This window comes from Cervus canadensis, chromosome X (assembly GCF_019320065.1).
Source record: "Cervus canadensis isolate Bull #8, Minnesota chromosome X, ASM1932006v1, whole genome shotgun sequence".
NCBI lineage: Eukaryota > Metazoa > Chordata > Mammalia > Artiodactyla > Cervidae > Cervus > Cervus canadensis.
The window spans coordinates 2,301,080-2,327,083 of NC_057419.1; the positions used below are offsets into that span (position 1 = coordinate 2,301,080).

The window sequence follows — 26,004 nt, forward strand, 5'->3', positions numbered from 1 at the left end:
GCATGACTGAGATATCCAGTCCCAATCAGTGCCTGGCCAGACAAAGGGAGGACCCCAATTGGGGCTGGAAATCACAGGAATGATTACATTGCATATTTCCTGAGGCAAAAATCCCAAGTGTTTCCAATCACTATAAGTTGTTGACTAACTTCTGGGGATGGCTCTATTTGTTCCCAGCATATAGGAGCAGTAGATACTAGGTGTCCTTTTTCAGGAGTTAACCATATAACCCCATCAAATATTTGATAAACGTCAGGTAAAAAACCATTAGATCTAGACCCATTTACCTTATGTAGCAAAATAGTTATTAAACTGAGACAATGTATAATCAAAATTAAAAGCCATGTTATGTCCACAGTTAAAGTACAAAGTGTTGTACCAGTCCATCTTAGAGCTGTTAGATGTCATCAGTTTAAGAAGCGGCATCACATGCAATTGTTGTTGAAGGTATTTGCAGACTTGGAGAAAGTGTTTTCCTTGAAGTGGAGATGTCCATCACGGGAAGCCTTCGACTGATGAAGAGGGTAGCACTCTGCAGAGCCAGCAGTAAGACCGATTGTGGAATGCAGCGTAGGAGTGAGCCCAGGACAGGAAGGAATTGTCTTGAGGAAAAACAGCAGACTCAGGATTTTTGGAGTCAGCAGAAGTAGGCTCAGCTCACACAGATTATCAGGCTCATCTGAAAAGTACAAAGTAAGAACATAGAAAGTAAAGACATAAAATGACGCCACTTAGTTCTGGTCAGGGTGCCACCTCTTAACTCGAGTGTGATGTACACAAGAATTAATTCCTCGCACTTTGACTGCTGTGGGAGAAGAAAGAATAACCTGGTAAGAGCCTTCCCAGAGGGGCTCGAGGAATTGGCTCCCAGATCCCAATGTTTTTATGAGGACCTTGGTTCCTGGCTCAAATAGAGGCTTGCTTGACTCAGAGGCTGGGTCACGAGTCATCTCCCGGAGTTCCATCAATGCCTGTTAAAAAGCTGAGAGCTGAGTTACATAATTAGTTAATTCCAAGGATTCAGGGTCTATAACAATGTCTGTGTGTAAGAAAGGCCTTCCATAAGTACATTCAAAGGGGGACAGTCCCTTTTTTGGAGGGGCAGTCCAAGCCCTCATTAAAGTTATGGGTAGAACCTTAATCCAACTGTCCTGTGTCTCTTGAGTTAATTTGTGCAGATGTCTTTTGATAATGTCATTAGCCTTTTCAACCTTTCCTGAGGATTGGGGTCTCCAGGAACAGTGTAAATGATATTCTATTCCTAGAGCTTTATATACCTCCTGAGTTACAGCAGCTTTAAAGGCAGAGCTGTCACTCTGAAGGCTCTGTGGCAGCCCAAACCCAGGGATAATTTCATGTAATAAAATCTTTATAACCTCCTTAGCCCGTTCACTATGACAGGGAAAAGCCTCAGTCCATCCAGTAAAATTATCCACCCAAACTTGTAAGCAAGAATATCCATTAGCTTTTGGCATGTGAGTGAAATCAATTTCCCAGTCCTCTCCCGTATACTTTCTACTTCATTGTAATCCAGATTTTGCTAGCTTTTTAGTCTTTGGGTTATTTTTCTGACAAACCTCACAGCTTTTGATAATATTCTTTAAAGTTTTCATTACATTTTTACCTTCAAACAAATGAGAAGCCATCTGGTAAGTACTCTCTGCACCCAAATGAAAACTCTGGTGTAAACCCTTAAGAATTTTCCATTGAGCATTTTCAGGAATTATTAATCGTCCATCTTTGGACTGTAACCATCTTTTATCAGTAGTCTTTGCTCCTCTTTTCTCATATCTTTCTAATTTTTCCTCAGTATATTGTGGTTTTTCCTGTTCCACAGGACCTGTCCAGATCAAAGGCATCTGTAGTGAAGGGGTTTTGTAAAGTGCCGCTTTTCTGGCTTGCACAGTCAGCCAGCTGATTACCTTCAGCTACTTAACTCCCATCCCTGTTGTGTCCTTTCCAATGCATAACAGCTACTTCTTTAGGACAATATATAGCAGTTAAAAGTCTCTCGATCTCTTTGAAGTGTTTAATAGGTTCTCCTGTTGCTGCTTTAAACTGTCTTTCTTTCCGTATTGCAGCATGAGCATGTAAAGTCAAATAAGCATACTTAGAATCAGTGTAGATATTTACCCTTTGCTTCACTGCTAAGCTGCCCTTTGCTTAACTCCAGAGCTCCAGTCAGAGCCACAAACTCCACTAACTGAGCACTGGTTCCCTGGGGGAGAGTTTTTGCTTCTAAAACCTGTTTAGCAGTCACCACGGCATAACCTGCTTTACGCTTATCATCTTGAACAAAAGAACTGACATCTGTAAATATTTCCATGTCAGGATTGTCTAATGTGGTAGACATTCCGTAGCTGCATAGTTTAAAGTTAGAAATTGGGAACAATCGTGATCAGGTGTTTCCTTTTCTTCTCAGGAAGGAAAATGGCAGGATTTAAATTTCCACAGACTTTAAGCTTAGTTACTGGTCCTTCTAACAACAATGACTGATATTTAAGATGCCTACTGTCTATCATCCAAATAATAACCTTAAAATTTAAGATTCCGGGACTTCCCTGGTGGCCCAGTGGCTAAGACTCTGCATTCCCAACGCAGGGGGCCCAGGTTCGATCCTTGATCGGGGAACTAGATCCCACATGCTTCAACTAAAGAGCCTGAATGTTGCAACAAAAACCCGGCACAGGCAAATTAATAAATATTTAAAAAAAAAAATTAAGATTCCACTCACATCATGAGAAGTCAGTACAGTGAGGTTTCATCCATTAATTATTTTTAAAGTTTCAGGTGTTAATAAAGCCGTTGCCTCAGTTACTCTTAGACAGTGGCCACCCGTGTGAAATTATGTCAAATTCTCTACTTAAATAAGCAATAGTTTGCTGGTGAGGCCCTCGGGGTTGTGTCAAAACTGCCAAGGCCATACCCTTTCTTTCAGGGACAAACAAATTAAATTCTGATCCTGTGGGCAAGCTCAAATCGTAACCTTGCAGGAGAGCAGTCTGAAGAACCTTAAAAGCCTTTTGAGTATCTGAAGACCAAACTGGTTTGTCAGTTTTGGCCTGCTGAATCTCAGCTATAAGTTTATATAAAGGCCGGGCAAGTTCCCCATAATCCAGAATCCAGCTTGTGATTCCCCCAAATCCTCTCAATTGCCTTAAAGTCATAGGTAGGGGATGATTTAGTATAGGTTTAATTCTCTTGGGGCCTATGGCCCTAGTCCCTTCTGATATAATTAGGCCCAGATATCTAGCAGATTGTTGATGAAGCTGAGCCTTTTCTCTTGATGCTTGTAACCGCAGCCTGCCAGAAAGTTTAAGAAATCTTCTGAGGCTCGTGAACAAGCTTCCTCTGTCTCAGCACAGAGCAGAATATCATCTACATATTGTAACACCATCACTTCAGAGCTATTAAAGTTTTGTAGATCCCATGACAAACTTTGTCCAAATAAGTGAGGACTGTCACGAAATCCCTGGGGCAAAACTGTCCAGGTTAACTGAGAAGCAGGCTGCGTAGGGTCCTCAAAGGCAAAGAGAAATTGACTTTCCTCTGCCAAAGGCACTGAATAGAAGACATCTTTTAAATCAATTACTGAGAAATATTTGGCTAGTTCAGGAATTTCAGACAATGGAGTATAAGGATTAGGCACCACAGGGGGTAAAGGAAATACAGCCTCATTTATTATTCGTAAATCTTGAACTAGTCTCCATTTACCATTTGATTTCTTTATACCCAAAATAGGAATATTGCATGGACTGTTACAGGGAATTAATAGTTCCTGCTCCTTTAAATTCTCAATGATGGGTTTTCAGTTCAGTTCAGTTGCTCAGTCGTGTCCGACTCTTTGTGACCCCATGAACTGCAGCACGCCAGGCCTCCTTGTCCATCACAAACTCCCAGAATTTACTCAAACTCATGCCCATCGAGTCAGTAATGCCATCCAGCCATCTCATCCTCTGTCGTCCCCTTCTCCTCCTGCCCCCAATCCCTCCCAGCATCAGGGTCAATGAGTCAACTCTTCGCATGACGTCGCCAAAGTATTGGAGTTTCAGCTTCAGCATCAGTCCTTCCAAGGAACACCCAGGACTTATCTCCTTCAGGATGGACTGGTTGGATCTCCTTGCAGTCCAGGGGACTCTCAAGAGTCTTCTCCAGCACCACAGTTCAAAAGCATCAATTTTTTGGTGCTCAGCTTTCTTCACAGTCCAACTCTCACATCCATACATGACCACTGGAAAAACCATAGCCTTGACCAGACAGACCTTTGTTGGCAAAGTAATGTCTCTGCTTTTTAATATGCTATCTAGGTTGGTCATAACTTTCCTTCCAAGGAGTAAGCGTCTTTTAATTTCATGGCTGCAGTCACCATCTGCAGTGATTTTACCCTTCCTTAACCTCAGGTTTCAGTGATACTGCTTCTTATGTGGAAACAAGTGTGGGTCTTTGAGCTTGGCAACTACAGGAATAGCATTTTGTGCTTGACCCACAGATTTTCCATTAGCCATACTCTAGGATTTACATTTTGTTCAATTAAAGGGAGAGAAAGGGAAGGCTCCATATTCATGAAAACAGAGGCATGGGCCTTGTTCAGTATATCCCTCCCCAAAAGGAGTGAGGGAGACTCTGGCACGATCAGAAACTTGTGTGAAAATAGCACAAAGTCCCAGCCACAACTTACACAAGAACTGAAGTAGTATCTTTTGGCTTGTCCAGACAGTCCCATTACAGAAGTGGATCAGGAAGAAAGTGGGCCAGGGGCCTCAGTAAGCACAAAGTAAGTTGCCCCAGTGTCTAAAAGGAAATCAACAGATTGGCCTCTCACAGTTATTAATACCCAGGGTTGCTCAGGTGTAATTAGGACAAGAGCTTGTGTTGGGACCCCTGGGCACCTTCAGTCCTGATTTTCTTGAGAGTCCGACCCCTGAAGCCTATGCCTCTGGAGGCAGTCTCTCTTCCAGTGTGGTCCTTTGCAAACCAGACATGGAGCTGGGGGCGGCTTAGATGCCTGAGGGCAAACCCGCTTGAGGTGCCCCTCCTTTCTACAGTAATAGCAACCCCATCTCTTTTCACTGGGTCCCTCTGGGCATTTTTCTCAGGCTGTTTAAGAATGGCTCTTACAGCCATTGTCAGGGCTTCTGCCTGTTCCTTTGTCTTTTTCTGCCTTTCTTTCCTTTCCTTGTATTCCCTACCATAATAGACTGTCTGAGCCAGTTTTAACAGGTTATCTAAAGACTGATTTGGTCCATACGCCCGTTTTAATAGCTTACGGTGGATATCTGGAGCCGACTGAGTGAGAAATCTATTTTTTAAGATCACTTTTCCCTCTTCACTTTCAGGATCAATCTCAGTGAATCTGCAAAGGGCTTCTCTCAGTCTATCTAGGAATTTACCAGGAGCTTCCTTCTCTTCCTGTTCTATGTTTGCCAATTTGGCATAGTTTAAGGGCTTAATGCAGGCTTGCCTGAGTCCTTCAAGAATACAGCTGACAAAATGACTCTGATCCCATCTTCCTTTAACTGTGTTATAGTCCCAGTCTGGTTCTATAGTTAGGACCACCTGATTCCCAGTGGGGAGGGTGGCTATCTCGTCCTCCCTCTTCCTTACTGATTCATTACCAAGCCCTTCATCTCCATAAGCAACCGCTTTTCCCAAAACTCGACTTTTTGGGTTGGGAGTCAGCATTTGGCCCAAGATATTCATCACATCCTTCCAAGTAAGGTCATAAAGCAGAGTAACACCTTTAAAAGCTCTAATATATTTTTTCCGGGTCCTCTAAATAGTCTCCCAGATCCTCCTCGATTCTTTGTATTTCTTGATAAGAAAAAGGCTTATTAACTCTCATAGACTGATTATTTCTCGTGGTGGGTGCTTCATGAAGAGGCAACAGCTTGTGGGGTTGTTCCTCTGTCTCTCTGGCTACTCTGCACATATGATCCCAAGGATAGATTGGAGAAACCTGCTTTACTTTATCTCTTTGCCTCCTGTCCTCCGTCTCATCTCTTACTTCAATGGTTTTAGTTTCTATTGAAACCAGAGTAGTCTGAGGTCATACTGAGATAGGAGTTGTTTGGACCTCTACTTGGGCATTTTGAATCTCAGTTTGGGTTTTTACTGAGACCAAGGCAACCCTTCTTGGGGGGGTTCTCTGACTTCCAGTTTGCCCAGTTTGGAGCCCCGAGTATGGGGGCAAAGTAGGAGGACTGGAGGGAGCTGAAGTTGTCACACCCAAATCTATACCCTTAGGATATAAGTCTGGCATATTTCACAGAGAGAAAAAGGGCAACACATACGCTACTTTTACCCATTTCCTTTGTTTTCTACAGAACCAGTCTAATTGTAAAACAGTATTATACTTAAGAGACCCTCCAACCGGCCATCATTTGTCATCCTCCAGTGGGTACCACAGCCATGCAGTATCACATAGGAAGACCAGGTGTGTCTTCTTTAAGCCATGGAGATCAAATCTATCCCAGTTTTTCAGGATACAGTTCAAAGGAGTGAGGCTGGAATTGTTAGCTCCCATCTGTAAGAGAGAAAAAAGGGGACCAATGCCATCTTTCTACCAGAGGCATCCCTCTCTGCTCTTGTTGGGGGTGTAGACAGACTTTACAGCAAAATTTTTCTTTCCTGGTCAGACTTAGTCTGTCCCTTACCAACGCAGGCACCGTACTCGTCCCTCCCAGTTCTACCACCGAAACGGGGTGGGGATGCACCAGGGGTAGACCTGATGGCATCCCTGACTGACGTCCAGCTCCTCACCATTAAAACCTTGCTTGCCTCTGATGCCACCCGGGGTGCAATCAGAGTAACCTTCCGGAATGCCTCCCAAGCTAAGACTGCTGGGGGAAACATTCATCACCTGAGTGCCTGTGCACGACCCTGAGTATATTCCTGACCACAATAAAACCGGTATGAATGTAAAACTGAGATGCTCCTTCCAAGCATCACCACACCCGTATAAGAGCCTCCTCTGGTCCACTAAGAGCCAGCTTTACCAGAGGAAAAAACCCCATTGCAGTTCCAATCTGAGTAACCTTTAACCTCAGAAATGCTCTTGTAGTTAGAGCTCCATCTAACTTCTGAACTTTCGATTCGCTAGGCACTTCCTGACTACCAATCCAAGTTTGAGACCTAAGTCATAGTACACACTGACAGCATAGATCACAAGTCCCTTGAAAGTCTATGATCTGACAGATTAGGTTAGTACTTCTAATTTCCAAGGAGTTATGAAATGGTCGAAGAGACCAAAAAGTTTGACCAAGAAAGGAGAGTTCAGTCCACACTCTTTGCCCATTTCTGGCTGGTCCCCAAAGGATACATTGGGTGCCTCTTGGCATTGGCAGGTCGGTATAACCCCCCGACAGGTCTCTGCCATAAGCTGTATGAAGTCACTGTGGAACCGCAGAGCAAGGCTCCTCACTTGCTTTGTGCAGGGCGTGTCATTCATTCACACAAGCACACCATAGATTTAGTAAAGTACAGCAGAAAACGTGTTCACAAGGAGAACAAAGAACTAGAGCTCCAAGCATCCTTACCTTGTCCTGTAGAATCCCAGATGAGCCCCCAAGATGAAAGGTTATTGCTGGACCATGAAAAGATGCCGCAATTCTGGGCCTCCAGAGGAGAATTCAATCCAGGGCCAGAGACAATGCTTGATCACTCAGAGCTTTTGTGCAATAGAGTTTTATTAAAGTATAAAAGGGATAGAGAAAGCTTCTGACATAGACATCAGAAGGGGGCAGAAAGAGTACCCCCTGGCTAGTGTTAACAATGGAGTTATATACTCTCCAATTAGTTATTACAATGAATCAAAAGAATGTCTGGAGGTTGTAAAGACCTCTCTAGACCTACTCCCATAATTTACATTTTAATATAACAGGATTAGCCAGAAGGTTTTTTCCAGACTGTCCTCAAGCAGGATACATTATTGTCATATAATCCTAAGGAATGTAGAGGGGAAAAAAAGTTCGTCCTTTCTTCCTCCTTGAGAATTCCAGACCCTCTCTCCTGGGAGACCCCTGGACTTCTTATCAACGTGCCTAGGAAATGACTCTCTCACTTCCCCATTTTGGAAAAGCTTTTGACTGTTATCTCCTCAAATATTTTCTCATGCCCTTTCTTTTTGTCTTGTACTTCTGGAATGCCTATAATTCAAATTTTGGGGCACTTTACATTGTCCCAGAGATCTCTGAGATGTTGTCATTTCTTTTTCTTCTCTTTTTATTTTTTTTCCACTCTGCTTCATTTATTTCCATCATTCTATCTTCCAGATCACTTATCCATTCTTCTGCCTCAGTTACTCTACTCTTGTTTCCCTCCTGAGTGTTTTTAATCTCAGTTTTTGTATTGTTCATTGTTGATCGATTGTTCTTTATTTCTTCTAAGTCCTTGTTAAACATTTTTTGCATCTTCTCAATCTTTGTCTAGTCTCTTTATCTATATTTCCATTTTGTTTTCAAGATTTTGAATCATCTTTACTATGATTATTCTGAATTCTTTTCCAGGTAGACTTCCTAACTCCTCATCTTTTGTTTGGTTTCATGGGTTTTTGCCATATTAATTCACCTTCTGGATATTTCTCTGCTTTTTATTTTGTTTAGTTTGCTCTGTTTGGGGTCTCCTTTCTGCAGGCTGAAGGGTCATAGTTCCTCTTAACTGTAGAGTTTGCTTCCTGTGGGTGAGGTTGGACCAGTGGCTTATGAAGGTTTCCTGGTTGAGGAAACTTGTGTCTGTGTTCTGGATGGATGGAGCTGGGATCTCATGTCTCTGGAGGGCAGTGCAGTATCCAGTAGCGAGATATGGGGTGTCTGTGGGTTTGGTATGGCTTTGGGCAGCCTGTCTGTTAATGTTCAGGGTTGTGTTCCTGTTTTGATGGAAGATTAGCATAGGGTGTCTTGCACTGGAGTTTGCTGGCTCTTGAGTGGCGCTTGGTCTCTGTGTTGGTATGGAGGCTTTTGGGTGCACTCTCATTTATTAATGTTCCCTGGAGTCAGAAGTTCTATGATGGTCCAACATTCTGGAGTTATGTTTCCTGCCACTGGGTTTTGGTCACCACCTTTTACAGTAGCATCAAGACTTGTCCCTTCACACAACACAGAAGATAAAACCCCTAGTTTAATGGTGAAGCAACTCTCCACAGCCAGGAACACCCAAAGAGATTCAGTTATATAGTGAAGAGAAGAGGGAAGAAGTAACCAGGAGGAGAAAAGGGAGCGTCAAAAGAGAAGAGAGCAGTCAAGTCCATAATGAAATCCCTAAGTGAAAATAGATAATAAAAATTGCACTCTTAAAGATCCAAAATTGGTAACAAAAGTTCAAACAACAAAAATTGACAACCTAGAATAAAAATTAGACTCTCAAAAGTACAATACAAAAAAAAAAAAAAAAACAAAACACCAAAATTAAAAATAGGGAACTTACTTAGCAGATAGATTTTTTAAGAAAGGTAAAAGTAGTCTATGAAAAAAGAGAAGTTAAAGGAGTAATGACCATAATATGATGGTATGAGGAAATAAAGAAAAAGAAGAGGGGAAGAGGAGGGAGGAGAAAGGGAAAGGAAATGAATAAAAATTTAAACGAATTTTAAAAATGATTAATTAAAAAAAAATGTGCACCCATGGGTGATTCATGTCAATGTATGCCAAAAACCACCACAATATTGTGAAGAAATTATCCTCAAATTAAAATAAATTGATTAATTAAAAAATAATATTTTCATTTTAGAGGATGTGCTAGGATATATATAGTGTTAGTTAAATGAATGTTGGTCTGTTTCCTGTTTTCCTCCTATGGTCATGTTACCTACTCTGAAGGTCCTCCAGTATATCTAGAAGTGTCTCTGGAACTCTTCTAGGCAGTGTAGAGTCAGTTCAGTGTCAGATATTCCCTTGTTCCGGCTTGTACTTGTTCTGAAAGTCTACAGTTTCCCCTCAAATGCAGTCTCAGTTTAACTGCAAGATTTAATCTGTTGCACCTTCTGGGGCAGTTCCCCCTTCTTTACTTTGCTTAGGTTGGCCTCATCTGGTTGCAAGTCTGTCTTCAATGTCTGATGTCCACTCTGACACAAGGGGGCAAAAGTGGCTTCCTAATTTGGGCTCACCTCCTCAGTTGTGCTGTAGAGAGGGAGGGACACTGCAAACAAACCACTGGTGTGTGGGGGGAGTACTTGCAGTAGATGGGCCACACAGGGGTTGTCACAGCCCAAGGCACCGTGCATCTCCCAGATCTAATCCACTCAGGCTCCAGGGTGCACCACGAGGGCACAGTTCCAGGTGGGCCGTGCATCTCAGGGGAACTGGTCTCAGGCTGTGATACTCGCAGCAGATATGAGCTGTCCAGTATCCCAGGAAGACCTGGGTAGTGACTGGCAGCCCCCTTACAGCTTGGCAGGAGATGCAGTCTCTGAGGCCAAGATTGCAGCAGCCCCTTTGCCTTCTACCTCTGACTATCATGTGCCTGCCTCTCTGCCTCTGAAAGAAAAGGAAAAAAAGAAAGTGAAGTCGCTCAATCGTGTCCGACTCTTTGCAATCCCACCAGACTCCTCTGTCCATGGAATTTTCCAGGCAAGAGTACTGGAGTGGGTTGCCATTTCCTTCTCCAAAGAGGGTCATAAATGTCAGCTGGCTCGCTCTCCTTTGATATTCTCTAGGGTGTGATTCTTTGTTTTGTGATTGCACCAGGGGCAGAGTGCTGCCTTCCTGTAGGAATGGTCCTTTGTTTTGCAGGAATCGTCCTTTGTTTTTCTGTGTTACTATGGAGATCCCATGGTTTGGATTTTCCCTGTTCTGTCTGTGCTGTGTCACATTAGTCCCCTCAGAGTGTTTTCACGGCATTAAACTCTGGTCCTTTCCATAAGGACTGAGGACATAGCCCACACCTCCGCACGCAGCCCCCACTCGCTGCAGACATACGCAAGCATGTGAGCAGCTTCTTGGCTGGTAATTGCTGTTTAGCACAATTTTGTCGTGAATTCTGTGGTGAATTTTTTTTTTTTTTTTTTGGTTATGTTTTCCTCTGAGGTTCCTAATCTCCCCACTGATCCCACCTGTGAGAGAGTTTCCTATTGTGTGGAAACTTCTCCTTCATGACTCCCACCCCAGTATGTATTTCTGTCCTGAAATCCTTTGTCTCCCTTTTCTTCTTTGTCCCTTGTCCTACTTCCTTCCAAACAGATTGGTTTGCCTTTCTAGATATCTGCAGTCCTCCATCGGAGTTCAGAAGTTGTTCTTTGTGAGTTGCTCCACATGCAGATGAATTTTTGTTGTATTTGTGGGGGACAAAGTGGTCTCCCCATCCTATTCCTCTGCCATCTTAAGACTGCCCCCACTTTCAGTTTGTTTTTGTTGATCTTTTCCTTCTCTTGTGTTTCCTGCCTATAGAAGTCCTTTTTACCTTTGTTGTAAAGCTGGTTTGGTGGTACTAAATTCTCTTAACTTTAGCTTCTCTGTAAAGCTTTTGATTTTTCCCTCAATTTTGAATGAGATCCTTGCTGGGTAGAGTAATCTTGGTTTTAAATTTTTATCTTTCAGTACTTTAAGTATATCCTGCCATTCCCTTCTGGCTTGCAGAGTTTCTGCTGAAAGACCAGCTGTTAATTGTATAGCATTTCCCTTCTGTGTTACTTGATGCTTTTAGTATCCATATTTTGTGTCTAATCTTTGTTAGATTGATTAGTATGTGCCTCAGCATGTTTCTCCTCGGGTTTATCATGTTAGGGACTCTCTGTGCTTCTTGGACTTGTATTGACTATTTCCTTTCTCATGTTGAGGAAATTTTTGACTATAATCTCTTCAAAGATTTTCTCAGACCCTTTCTTTTTCTCTTCTTCTTCTCGTACCCCTGTAATCCAAATGTTGGTGTATTTAATATTGTCCCAGAGCTCTCTGAGATTATCCTCATTTATTTTCATTCTTTTTCCTTTATTCTGCTCTTCAGCAGTTATTTCCAATGCTGTATCTTCCAGCTTACTTATTCATTCTTCTGCCTCAGTTATTCAACAATTGATTCCTTCTAGAGTATTTTTAATTTCAGTAATTGTTTTTCATCTCTGTTTATTCTTTATTTCTTCTAGGTCCTTGTTAAATGTGTTAATTGATTGTTGCATTTTCTCCCTTCTATTTTCAAGATTTCTATCATCTTTAGTATCAATCCTCTGATTTATTTTTCAGGTAGTTTGCCTATTTCTTCTTCATTTAATCTTGTGAGTTTCTACCTTGTTCCTTCATTTGTGCAATATTTCTCTGCCTTTTCATTTTTTCCTAACTTACTGTGTTTGAGGTCTCCTTTTCCCAAGCTTTAAAGTCATATGCCTTTTGGTTTCTGCCCTCAGTGGGTAAGGTTGGTCCAGTAGTTTGTTTAGGCTTCATTCTGGGAGTGACTTTTGCCTGTGTTATGGTGGGAGGATGTAAGATTTATTTTGTTTTATTTTTCCCCTCTGATAGGCAGGCCTGTGTGAAGTGGTATATTTTGGGGTGCCCATGGTAATCCTGTCTTCTGATGATTGGGTTTGTGTTTCTGTCTTGCGTGTTGCTTGGATGAGACATCTTACACTGAGTGCTGCTGGATCTTGTATACAGGTGGGGGCCTTTGTAGGAGTTCTCACTAATCAATGCTCCCTGGGGTTAGTAGTTCTGTGGAAGTCTAGGGTCTTGGACTCAGCACTCCCACTCCAAAGACTAAGGCTCAATCTCTAGCCAGGAAACTCAGACTCCATAAGTCATTTGTTATGGCATTAAAGGGGATTAAAACAAACATACAAAAACATAAAACATTGAACCAGTCCTAATGAGATGGATGAAACTGGAGCCCCTTATACAGAGTGAAGTAAGCCAGAAAGATAAAGAACATTACAGCATACTAACACATATATATGGAATTTAGAAAGATGGTAACGATAACCCTATATGCAAAACAGAAAAAGAGACACAGAAATACAGAACAGACTTTTGAACTCTGTGGGAGAAGGTGAGGGTGGGATGTTTCAAAAGAACAGCATGTATACTATCTATGGTGAAACAGATCACCAGCCCAGGTGGGATGCATGAGACAAGTGCTCGGGCCTGGTGCACTGGGAAGACCCAGAGGAATCGGGTGGAGAGGGAGATGGGAGGGGGGATCGGGATGGGGAATAAGTGTAAATCTATGGCTGATTCATGTCAATGTATGACAAAACCCACTGAAATGTTGTGAAGCAATTAGCCTCCAACTAATAAAAAAAATTAAAAAAAAAAAAACATAAAACAAATCAAGAAACAAAAGACAAATGCAAGAGAAGTGGTGCATACAAAATCAGGCAAATAATAACAAAACTAATGTAACACACACACATACACACACAAACAAAACAAAAGCAGCCCCCCCCCCAAAAAAAAAGAAAATACAAGATGGCTGATACAGCAAGCAAAGGAAACCAAAGATGATATCCACCAATTTAAAACGGAACTATCAAAAGCACAAACCAAAAAACAAAGTGAAAGCAAGGTGCCAACTGGGAAATAAAGCAAACAAGACAAAACTAACAAACATGGTGAAAAAAGAATGAAAAGGGAGAAAGAATAGAAAAGCACCTCAGTGAGGATCAGGTGTGGATGTGGCATAGCTGCTTGGATTGCAGGGACCCTGGCAGCATCAGGTACACAGGGGAGCCAGAGGCTAGGAAAGTGGGAGATAGGGAGATTTGGTGCTCTTACGTTTTTTTTCTAGCCTCTGGCAGCTCTGTCCCAGTGGGAATCAAGTGTGGAGGTGGCACGGTTGCTTGGATCATGGGGACCCTGGCAATGCCAGTTATGGAGGATCACCATCATCCATTTTCACAGGAGATACAGTGCTATTAGGGTTTGTTCTAACCTCTGGCACCTCTGCCTGAGTGAGGACTGAGCATGGAATTGGTGCTGCTGCTTGGATCATGGGTACCTGAATGACACCAAGCGTGCAGGGACACCAACTGCTTCAGCTGCAGGAGTTATGGTCTTATTAGAGTCTTTTGCAGGTGGTATTCAAAGGGCCTCTCTGTTGCTTGGCACGTTCAGGCACTTAAATGGGCCCCTGGCTGGGGTCCTTCCGTATTTCCCAGCTTGTTAGGCACTTAAAGGGCCACCCTCTCTGGTGTCTTTCTCTATGATTCAACTACCGGCACTGGCTTGTGGGGAGAAAGAGGCTACAGTGATGGCTGTACCCACTGTGTGTGACTCAGCAGTATCAGCTTGCCTCCGTGGCTGCCTGACTTTCTTCCACAGACATTTCCCACTGAGATCTCCTCCCTCATATCCCCTCAGGCCGCATTACCACAGTCAACAGCAGACCTTGCCCTGGGACTGCTCTTCAATCCCTAAGCTCCAGCTCACAGCCGCCATACTTTCTAGGGGACTTGCGTCCCTATCCAGGGTACATAGGGCTATAGCAAGGATTGCCGGTGTAATTCTCATTCTATTAAGCCTGTAACAGATAAGCTGCTTCACTCTTCAACATCCTCATTTGCTTCTCCTCTGTGCTGAACAGTTGCCCTGATGGGGGATCAGATCCCTGGTTTAGTTCCCCTATCCTCCATGTGCATGTCCAGTCCTGCTCACTTTCCACTTTTTCTCCTTCTTCCTTAGCCCTACTGAGTTTTGTGTGGATCTGTATATTCCTTGCTGGTGATCAGGGATTCCTTCCCACTTTCAGCTGGTGTTCTTCAAGATCTCCTGTGTTTGAAGGTGTGTTCCTGATGCATCTGTGGAGAGATGTACTCCACGTCAGCCTACTTCTCCACCATTTTGTCTCTCTAAGCCCCAGTTATTAACAATAGCATCACCCAATCATGTTCTCAAGGCAAGAATGCTGAAGTGGTTTGCCATTCCCTTCTCCAGTGGGAAAGGTTTTGTTAGAACTCTCCACCACGACCCATCCATCTTGGGTGGCCCTGTATGGCATGGTTTATAGTTTCACTGAGTTAGACAAGGCCATGATCCATGTGTCAATTTGGTTACTTTTCTGTGACTGTGGTTTTCATTCTGTCTGCCCTCTGATGGATGAGGATAAGAGGCTTGTGGAAGCTTCCTGATGGGAGGACTGGCTGTGGGGTAAACTGGGTCTTGCTCTGGTGGGTGGGGCCAAGCTCAGTAAATCTTTAATCCAATTTTCTGCTGATGGGTGGGGCTGTGTTCCCTCCCTGTAGTTTGGCCTTAGGTCATACTGTGTGGGGTGGGGGTGGGGGGTAATGGCAGTAATGGCAACCTCCTTCAAAAGAACTTATGCCAGCAAGACATGCCTCCTAGGACTGTTGTATTCAGTGCCCCTGACTGGCTGCCCATGACTCCACCTGGAAACTCACAGGCAAGTCTGGTTCAGTCTCTTGTGGGGTCACTGCTCACTTCTCCTGGGTCCTGGTGAGCATGTTTTGTTTGTGCCCTCTGAGAATCTGCTTCCCCTGTTTGATGGAAGTTTTGTAGTCAAATCCCACTGGCCTTCAAAGTTAAAGTCCCTGGGGGTTCTCAGTCCCTTTGCTGGATCCTTAGGTTGGGAAATCTGCTGTGGGTCCTAGAACTTTTGCATAAGTGTGAGAAATTCATTCTATAATTGTTCTCCAGTTTGTGGATCATCTGCTCAGTGGATCTATAGTGGGGCTAATGGTGACCTCTTTCAAGAGAACTTATGCCACATGCTGTGACTCCCAGGTCTGCTGCAGCTAGAGTCCCTGTCCCCACAGCAGGCCACTGATGACCCATGCCTCCACAGGAGACACTAAAACACTCAAAAGCAGGTCTGGCTTAGTCTCTTGTGGGGGCCACTGCTCCTTTCCTGGATCCCAGTGTAAACAAGGGTTTTGTTTATGCCCTCCAAGTGTCTCTGGTGGGTATGAGGTTTGATTCTAAACGTGATTTTGTCCCTCATGCAATTTTGTTGAGTCTTCTCCTTTGCACTTGGACGTGGGGGTGTCTTTTTTTGGTGGGATTCAATATTATCCTATCAAAGGCTGTTCAGCAACTACTTGTGATTTTGGTGTTCTCAAAGGAGAAGATGAGCACACGTCCATCTACTCCACCATCTTGGTAAATAGATGAGAGAGAAGAAAGACTTCCTAAGTGATGAATGCAAACAAATAGAGGACAATAATAGAATGGGGAAAACTAGAGATCTCTTCAAGAAACTTAGAGATACCAAGGGAACATTTCATGCAAAGATGGGCACAATAAAGGAAGGAAACAGTATAGACCTAACAGAAGCAGAAGATATAAAGAGGTGGCAAGAATTCACAGAAAAACTATAAAAAAGAGATCTTAATTACCGAGATAACCACAATGGTGTGATCACTCACCTACAGCCAGACATCCTGGAATGCAAAGTCAAGTGGGCTTTAGGAAGCATCACTATAAGCAAAGCTAGTGGAGGTGATGGAATTCCAGTTGAGCCACTTCAAATCCTAAAAGATGATGCTGTGAAAGTGCTGCACTCAATATGTCAGCAAATTTGAAAAACACAGCAGTGGCCATAGGACTGGAAAATTTCAGTTTTCATTCCAATCCCAAAGAAGAATAATGCCAAAGAACAAAACTACCACACAATTGCACTTATTTCCCAGACTAGCAGAGTAATGTTCAAAATTCCCCAAGCTAGCTTTCAACAGTATGTGAACCAAAAACTTCCAGATGTTCAAACTGAATTTAGAAAAGGCACAGGAACCAGAGATCAATTTGCCAACATCTGTTGGATCATAGGAAAAGTGAGAAAATTAAAAAAAAAAAAATCTCCTTCTGCCTCATTGACTACACTAAAGCCCTTGACTGTGTGGATCACAATTTCTGGAAAATACTTAAAGAGATGGAAATACCAGACCACCTTACCTGCCTCCTGAGAAATCTGTATGCAGGTCAAGAAGCAACAGTTAGAATTGGACATGGAACAACAGACTGGTACCAAGTTGGTAAAGGAGTACATCAAGGCTGTATATTGTCACCCTGCTTATTCAACTTATATGCATAGTATATCATGTGAAATGCCAGGTTGAATGAAGCACAGGCTGGAATCAAGATTACCAACAGAAATATCAAGAACTGCAGATATGCAGATGACACCACCCTTATGGCAGAAAGCAAAGAGGAACTAAAGGGCCTCTTGATGACGGTGAAAGAGGAAAGTAAAAAAGCTGGCTTAGAACTCAGCATTCAAAAAATGAAGATCATGGTAACTGGTCTCACCAGTTCATGGCAAATAGATGGGAAAACAATGGAAACAGTGACAAACTTTATTTTCTTGGGCTCCAAAATCATTGCAGATGGTGAATGCAGACATGAAATTAAAAGACACTTGCTCCTTGGAAGAAAAGCTATAACAAATCTAGATAGTGTATTAAAAAGCAGAGACATCACCTTGACCTCAAAACTTCTGTGTAGTCAAAGCTATGGTTTTTCCAGTAGTCATGTATGGAAATGAGTGTTGGACCATAAAGAAGTCTAAGCATTGATGAATTGATGCTTTTGAACTGTAGTGTTGGAGAAGACTCTTGAGAGTCTGGAAGTTCTATTTCCAGTTTTTTAAGGAATCGCCACACTGTTCTCCATAGTGGCTACACGAGTTTGCATTCCCACCAACAGTGTAAGAGGGCTCCCTTTTCTCCATACCCTCTCCAGCATTTATTGTTTGTAAACTTTTCGGTGGCAGCCATTCTGATCAGTGTGGTATGGCACCTTATTGTGGTTTTGATTTGCATTTCTCTGATAATGAGTGATGTTGAGCATCTTTTCATGTGTTTGTTAGCCATCTGTATGTCTTCTTTGGAGAAATGTCTGTTTAGTTCTTTGGCCCATTTTTTGATTGGGTCATTTATTTTTCTGGAATTGAGCTGCAGGAGTTGCTTGTATATTTTTGAGATTTATCCTTTGTCTGTTGCTTCATTTGCTATTATTTTCTCTCATTCTGAAGGCTGTCTTTTCACCTTGTTTATAGTTTCCTTTGTTGTGCAAAAGCTTTTAAGTTTCATTAGGTCCCATTTGTTTATTTTTGTTTTTATTTCCATTACTCTGGGAGGTGGATCATAGACATCTTGCTGTGATTTATGTCAGAGTGTTCTGCCTATATTTTTTTTCTAAAAGTTTTATAGTTTCTGGTCTTACATTTAGATCCTTAATCCATTTTGAGTTTATTTTTTGTATGGTGTTAGAAAGTGTTCTAGTTTCATTCTTTTACACATGGTTGACCAGTTTTTTCAGCACCACTTCATATAGAGCTTGTCTTTTCTCCATTGTATATTCTTGCCTCCTTTGTAAAAGATAAGGTGTCCATAGGTGCGGGGATTTACCTCTGTGCTTTCTATTTTGTTCCATTGATCTATATTTCTGTCTTTGTGCCAGTACCGTACTGTCTTGATGACTGTATCTTTGCAGTATAATCATAACTCAGGAAGGTTGATTCCTCCAGTTCCATTCTTCTTTCTCAAGATTGCTTTGACTATTCGAGGTTTTTTGTGTTTCTGTACAAACAGTGAAATTATTTTTCCTGGTTCTGTGAAAAATACTGTTGGTAGCCTGATAGGGATTATGTTGAATCTATAGATTGCTTTGGGTGGTATAATCATTTTCACTATATTGATTCTTCTAATCCACAAACACGGTATATTTCTCTACTTATTTGTGTCATCTTTGATTTCTTTCATGAGTGCTTTATAGTTTTCTATATATAGGTCTTTTGTTTCTTTAGGTAAGTTTATTCCTAATATTTTATTCTTTTTGTTGCAATGATGAATGGGATTCTTTTCTTAATTTCTCTTCGTTTTCTCATTATTAGTGTATAGGAATGCAAGGGATTTCTGTTTGTTAATTTTATATCCTGCAACTTTACTATATTCACTGATTAGCTCTAGTAGTTTTCTGGTGGTGTGTTTAGGGTTTTCTATGTAGAAGATCGTATCATCTGTAAACAGTGAGAATTTAACTTCTTCTTTTCCAGTCCAGGATTCTTTTTATTTCTTTTTCTTTTGTGATTGCTGTGGCTAAGACTTCCACAACAACGTTGAATAGTAGTGGTGAGAGTGAGCACTCTCGTCTTGTTCCTGATTTTAGAGAAAATGCTTTCAATTTTTCACCATTGAGGATAATGTTTGCTGTGAGCTTGTTGTATATGGCTTTTATTATGTTGAGGTGTGTTCCTTATATGCCTGCTTTCTGATGAGTTTTCATCAGAAATGTGTGTTGAGCATTGTCTAAGGCTTTCTCTGCAGCTTTGAGATAATCATATAGTTTTTATCTTTCAATTTGTTAATATGGTGTAACACATATTGATTGATTTGTGAATACTGAAGAATCCTTGCATCCCTGAGATAAAGCCCACTTGGTCGTGGTGTATGCTCTTTTTAGACGTTGTTAGATTCTGTTTGCTAGAATTTTGTTGAGGATTTTTGCATCTATGTTCATCAGTGATATTGGCCTATAGTTTTCTTTATTATGGCTTCTTATCTGCTCTTGGTATTAGGGTGATGGTGCCTCATAGAATGAGTTCTGGAGTTTACCTTCCTCTGCAGTTTTCTAGAAGAGTTTGAGTCAGATAGGTGTTAGCTCTTCTCTAAATTTTTGGTTGAATTCACCTGTGAAGTCATCTGGTCCTGGGCTTTTGTTTGTTTTACGATTTTTGATTGCTGTTTCAATTTCCATGCTTGTGATGAGTCCGTTCATATTTTCTATTTCTTCTTGGTTCCGTTTTGGAGGATTATACTTTTTTAAGGAGTTGTCCATTTCTTCTATGTTGTCCATTTTTTTGGTCATATAATTTCTCATAGTAGTCTCATGATCTTTTGTATTTCTGTGTTCTCTGTTGTGAGTTCTCCATTTTCATTTCTAATTTTATTGATTTGATTCTTCTTCCATTTTTTCCTGATGAGTCAGACTAACAGGGTTTGTCTATTTTATTTATCTTCTCTAAGGACCAGCCTTTGGTGTTGTTGGTTCTTGCTATACTTGCCTTCGTTTTTGTTTGTTTGTTTGTTTGTTTGTCATTTATTTATGCTCTGATTTTTATGATTTCTTTCCTTCTACTAAATTCGGGTTTCTACTTTTCTTCTTTTTCTAGTTCCTTTAGGTGTAAAATTAGGCTGTTTATTTGATGTTTCTCTTGTTTTTTGAAGTAGGCTTGTATTGCTATGAACCTCCCTATTAGCACTGCTTTTACTGAATCACATAGATTTTGGGTTGTCATGTTTTCATTTTCATTTGTTTCTATGTATGTTTTGATTTCCTTTTTGATATCTTCTGTCATGTTTTGCTTATTCAGAATGTGTTGTTTAACCTCCATAAGTATGTCCGGCTATTCCCTTCTGGCCTAAGGAGTTTCTTTTGAAAGATCAGTTGTTATCCTTATGGGGATCCCCTTGTGTGTTATTTGTTGCTTTTCCCTTGCTGCTGTTATTATTTGCTCTTTGTGTTTGATCTTTGTTATTTGATTAATATGTGTCATGGGGTTTTTTGCCTTTGGTTTATGATGTTTGAGACTCTCTGCATTTCTTGAACTTGGGTGGCTATTTCCTTCCTCATTTTAGGGAAGTTTTTGACTATTATGTCCTCAAGTATTTTCTCATGCCCTTTCTTTTTGACTTTTTCTTCTGGGACACCTATGATTTGAATGTTGGGGCATTTAACATTGTGCTAGAAGTCTCTGAGGTTGTGCCCATTTCTTCTAATTTTTTTTTCTTTTTTCCTCTCTGCTTCATTTATGTTTACCATTCTATCTTCCACTTCATTTATCCTCTCTCAGCCTCAGTTATTCTACTGTGTGTTCCTTCCAGAGTGCTTTTCATCTCAGTTATTGCATTGTTCATTATTGATTGACTCTTCTTTATTTCTTCCAAGTCCTTTTAAATCATTTCTTGCATCTTCTCAATCCTTGTCTCTAGTCTATTTATCTGTATCTCCATTTTGTTTTCAAGATTTTGGATCAGCATTACTATCATTATTCTGAATTATTTTTCAGGTAGACCCCCATATCTCCTCCTCTTTTGTTTGATTTGGTGGGTTTTAATCATGTTTCTTCACCAGCTGAATATTTCTCTGCCTTTTCATTTTATTTATGTTGTTTTATTTGGAGTGCCTTTCTGCAGGCTGGAACTTTGTGGTTCCTCTTAATTGGTAGTCTGCTCCCTGTGGATGGAGTTGGACTAGTGGCTTGTCAAGGTTTCTTGATTGGGGTAGCTTGTGTTTGTGTTCTAGTGGGTGGAGTTGGATCTCTTCTCTCTGGAGTGCAATGAAGTGTCCAGTAGTGAGTTTTAGGGTGTCTTTGGGTTTGGCATGGCTTTGCGCAACCCATCTTTTAGTGTTCAGGGTTGTGTTCCTGTTTTACTGATGAATAGCATGCTGTGTCTTGCACTGGGACTTGGCTTTTGGGTGGAGTTTGCTTTCAGTGTAGGTATGGAGATTTTTGGGTGAGTTCTTGTCTATTAATGTTCCCTGGAGTCAGGAGTTCTCTGATGTTCTAAAGTTTTGGAGTTAAGCCTCCTGCCTCTGGCTTTTATTCCTTCTCTTAGAGTAACCTCAAGACTTCTCCATCCATACAGCATAGAAGATAAAACCCCTAGGTCAATGGTGAAATGATTCTCCACAGCCAGGAATACCCAGAGAGATTCACAAAGTTATATAGAGAATAGGAGAGGGAGGAAGGAGATAGAGGTAACCAGGGGGAGGAAAGGGAGAGTCAAAAGGGGAGAGAGCAATCTAGCCAGTAATCAAATCCCTAAGTGTTCTCCACAGCCCAGAACAACCAGAGAGTTTCAGAGTTATGTAGAGAAGAGGAGGGAGGAAGGAGATAGAGGTGACCTGGAGGAGAAAAGGGAGAGTCAAAGGGGAGAGAGCAATCAAGCTAGTAATCAAATCCCTAAGTGAAAGTAGATACTGAAGGTTAGATTCTTAAAGGTAAAAAATTGATAACAAATATCAAAAAGCAAAGATTAAAAACCTAGAATGGAGGTTAGATTCTAAAAAATACAATATAAAAATTACAAAACAAAATCAATCACAAAAACTTAAAATATATATGGAATTTGTTTTTTAAAAATAGGGTTCTTTTGTAGTGGGCTATAAAAATGAAAGTTAAAGGAGTGATAGAGATCTAATTTTTAAAAAAGTTAAAAATGATGATAGTAAAGCTATATCTAGGAGTTTCTCTGGAGCTGTTGTGGGCAGTGTGGGGTCAGTTCAGTGTCAAATAGTCCCTTATTTCAGCTTGTACTTGTTCTCAATGTCTTTAGGTGTTCCTCAAATGCACAGTCTCAGAAATTGCAGTTTTAATCTTTTGCACCTGTCACTTCCAGAGCCATTCCCCTTTCTTTGTTTATTTTGACTTCCTCTGTTTGCAAGTCTCTTCAGTGTCTAATTTCTGCCCTGACACAAGGGGGTGAACGTGACCACTTATTAAAGCTCACTTGTTGAGTTGTGTTGTGAGGAGGGAGGGACACTACAAATAAATACCGCTGGAATGTGTGTGGAATGCTCGCAGTGGATGAACCACACTGAGTTTGCCACAGCCCAAGGCAGTGTGTACTTTCTAGGTCTACACTACTCAGGCTCCAGGGTGCTCTGCATGGGCACTGTCCCAAGTGGGCCCTGCATTGTGTGCACTTCCCAGGTCTAAGCTGCTCAGGTTCTCGGGTGCTCTACAGGGGCACAGACCCAGATGGGCTGTGTGTTTTGTGCCTTTCCCAGGTCCAACCTGCTCTGGCAACTGGGTGCTTGGCAAGCACACTGTCCCAGGTGGACTGTGCATCTTATTCACTTCCCTGGTCCTGGCCACTTGGTTTCCCAGGTGCGCTGCAAGATCACAGTCCCAGGAGTGCTGTGTATCTCCTCTGGGGAGCTGATCTCAGACTGTGACACTCCTGGCAGATGTCAACCATCCAGGATCCCAGGAAGACATGGTTAGTAACTGGGAGCCTGCTCAGTTTGGTTGAGGATGTGGTCTCTGGGGCAGAGATTGCAGTAACCCCTTGCCTTCTGGCTCTGGCTGTCGCATGCCTGCCTCTCTGCCTCTGGGGAGGGAGGGCCCTATATGGCAGCTGTCTTGCTCTCCTTTGGTATTTGTTCAATCCTTTGTTCTGTGAATGTGCCAGGGGTCACCAGTCCGAGTTAGAGCTTTTCGTGGGAAAGGTATTTTTTTTCCCCTCTCTCTCTCTGGCAATCCCACAGTTTGGGTTGCAATCTCACATTAGCTCGCTCAGATTGTCCTCAGGGCATTCAGGCCTGTTACTTTTCCTGAGGACAAATGATGCAGCCCCCACCTCCCTGCCCAGCCTCCACTCACTGGTGGTGAATGCAAGACACTGGTCTGTGCCCTTTCTCCGTTTCCACTTGTAATTGTGGTTAGGGGAATATTCTGTTTGTTTGTTTGTTTTTCTCTCCTAGTTATGTTGCCCTCTGAGATTCCAAAACTCCCCACAGACACACCTGTGAGAGGATTTCCTACTGTGTGGAGACTTCTTCTCTTTCTGGGTGCCTGGTGTCCTCTGCTAGCATTCAGAAGTTGTTTTGTGAAAGTTGCTCAACATTCAAATGATCTTTTGATGAATTTGTGGGGGAGAAAGTGGCCTCCCTGTCCTATTCCTCCACCATCTTGGGACCGCTCCTCCATTCCCACCAGGTCTTGTTTTTATATCCATTCAGCCAGCCCATGTCTTTTGGTGCATTTAATCTATTTACATTTAAAGTAATTATCAATATGTATATTCCTATTGCCATTTTTTTATTTGCTTTGGTTTTTCTTTTGACAGTTCTTTTTTCTTTTATTCCTCTTTTGTTCTCTTCTCTTGTGTTTGTTGTCTATAGAGTTTCCTTTAGTGATTGTTGTAAAGCTGGTTTGACGGTGCTGAATTATCTTAGCTTTTGCTTGTCTGTAAAGCTTTTGATTTCTCCATCTAATCTGAATGAGAACCTTGCTAGGTATTCTAAAAAATATAAAATGTATTTTTAAAAATATAATTTTATTTATTTATTCATTTTGTCTGTGCTGGGTCTTTGTTGCTGCATGTGTTTTTCTCTAGTTGCAGAGATCAAGGGCTACTATCTAGTTGTGGTGCACAGGTTTCTCATTGCCATGGCTTCTCTTGTTGCGGAGCATGGGCTCCAAGGTGTGTGGGCTTCAGTTCTTGTGGCTTATGGGATCAATAGTTGTGGTTCCCGGGCTCTAGAGCACAGGCTCAATTTTTGTGGCTCATGGGCTTAGTCGTTCCATGGCATGTGGGATCTTCCCAGATCAGGGATTGAATCCATGTCTTCTGCATCAGCAGGTGAATTCTTTACCACTGAGCTACCAAGGAAGCTCATAGGTAGTAGTATTCTTGATTTTAGCTTTTTCCCTTTAATCATTTTAAATATATCTTGCCACTGCCTTCTGGACTACAGAGTTTCTGCAGAAAAATCAGCCGATAACCTTTGTTGGAATTCCCTTGTATGTTACTTTTTGCTTTTCCCTTGTTTCATTTAATATTTTTTCTTTGTATTTAATTTTTGTTAGTCTGATTAATATATATGTTGGCATATTCCTCATTGGATTTTTCCCGCCTGGGACTCTCTGGGCTTCCTGGACTTCGGTGATTATTTCCTTTCCCATGATTGGGATATTTTTTACTATGATCTCTTCAAATACTTTCTCAGGCTCTTTATCTTTTTCTTCTTCTCCTGGGACCCCTATAATTCTAATATTGGTGTGTTTAATGTCCCAGAAACTGTCTTCTTTTTTTCATTCTTATTTCTATATTCTCTTATGGTTATCCCACCTCTCCCTTCATACGCCCACCAATAATGGTGCCTTACCTCGCTGGTGGGCCCAGGATTCTTCCTAGTACACCCTCAGTTGCCATAGCTTGACCTCTTCAGGCTCTTTCTGCACCTAAACCTGGACCTTTCTCTGGGACTGAGTTTTGGAGTTTGAGCTTTATCACCTGACCCCCACCCTCACCAGGAGAGGAGATACTCTCTATTTTGCTTTCCACAAACTGGTCGCCTATCTCCCCTTTTTATGCTCCAAAACTTTCCTTCCACCCAGTCTAATTTCTCCTCTGGTGAGGAGCCTTCACAAGGTGCAGGAACCTTTCCTCCTTCACAGCTCACTTCCCAGGGCACAGACCTCTTTCTGTTCCCTTCTCTTTCTTTTTCCTTTTGTCCTACCCAGTTATATGGAGATTTTTCTTGGCTTTTCAGATGTCTGAGACCTGCTGACAGCACTCAGTAGCTGTTATGTGTAAATCTTTCTACTTGTAGATGTATTTTCAATGTTTCTGCAGAGGAAGGTTAACTCTGTTTCCTAATCTTCCAACATCTTGATCTTCCTCATTGTATTTTTGATTTGCATTTCTCTAATAATCAACAGTGTTGAGCATGTTTTTATGTGCCTCGTGGCCATATGCATGTCTTCTTTGGAGAAAATCTCCTTAGATATTCTGCCCATTTTTTATTAATTTTTTAATGATATTAAGCCTTATGAGCTGTTTGCAAATTTTGGAGGCTCTTCCCTTGTTGGTTGAAAATATTTGCAAATATTTTCTCCCATTCTATGGGTTGTCTTTTCATTTTCTTTATGGTTTCCTTTGCTGTGCAAAAGCTTTTTTGTTTTTAGGTTCCTTTTGTTTATTTTTGTTTTTATTTTCATTACTCTGGGAGATGAATCAGAAAAGATATTGCTGTAATTTATTTCAAAATGTGTTTTGCCGATTGTTTTCCTCTAAGTGTTTTATAGTATCCAGTCTCACATTTAGGTCTTCAGTCCATTCTGAGTTTATTTTTGTGTATGGTGTTAAAGACTGTTCTAATTTCATTTTTTACATGTAACTTTCCAGTTTTCCCAGCACCATTGATTGAAGAGACTCTTTTCCTCCATTGTACAGTATCATCTTGTTTGTCACAGATTAATTGATCATAGGTGTGTGGGTTTACTTCTGTGCTTTCTATCCTCTTCCATTTACCTGTATTTCTATTTTTGTTCCAGTGTTATATATTATTTTAATGACTCTACATTTGTAGTACAGTTTGAAGTCATGAGCCTGATTCCTCTAGTTTA

At 41.5% G+C, this 26,004-nt stretch overlaps 1 long non-coding RNA gene across 1 annotated transcript; it reads left to right on the top strand.

The window, feature by feature from the left end:
• The first annotated feature begins 556 nt into the window (after window positions 1-556).
• LOC122434309 lies at window positions 557-10,316 on the top strand. The gene is made up of 3 exons (XR_006267333.1): window positions 557-693; window positions 9,469-9,472; window positions 10,305-10,316. It is a non-coding gene; the product is annotated as an uncharacterized LOC122434309 (long non-coding RNA).
• The last annotated feature ends 15,688 nt before the right edge of the window (window positions 10,317-26,004 follow it).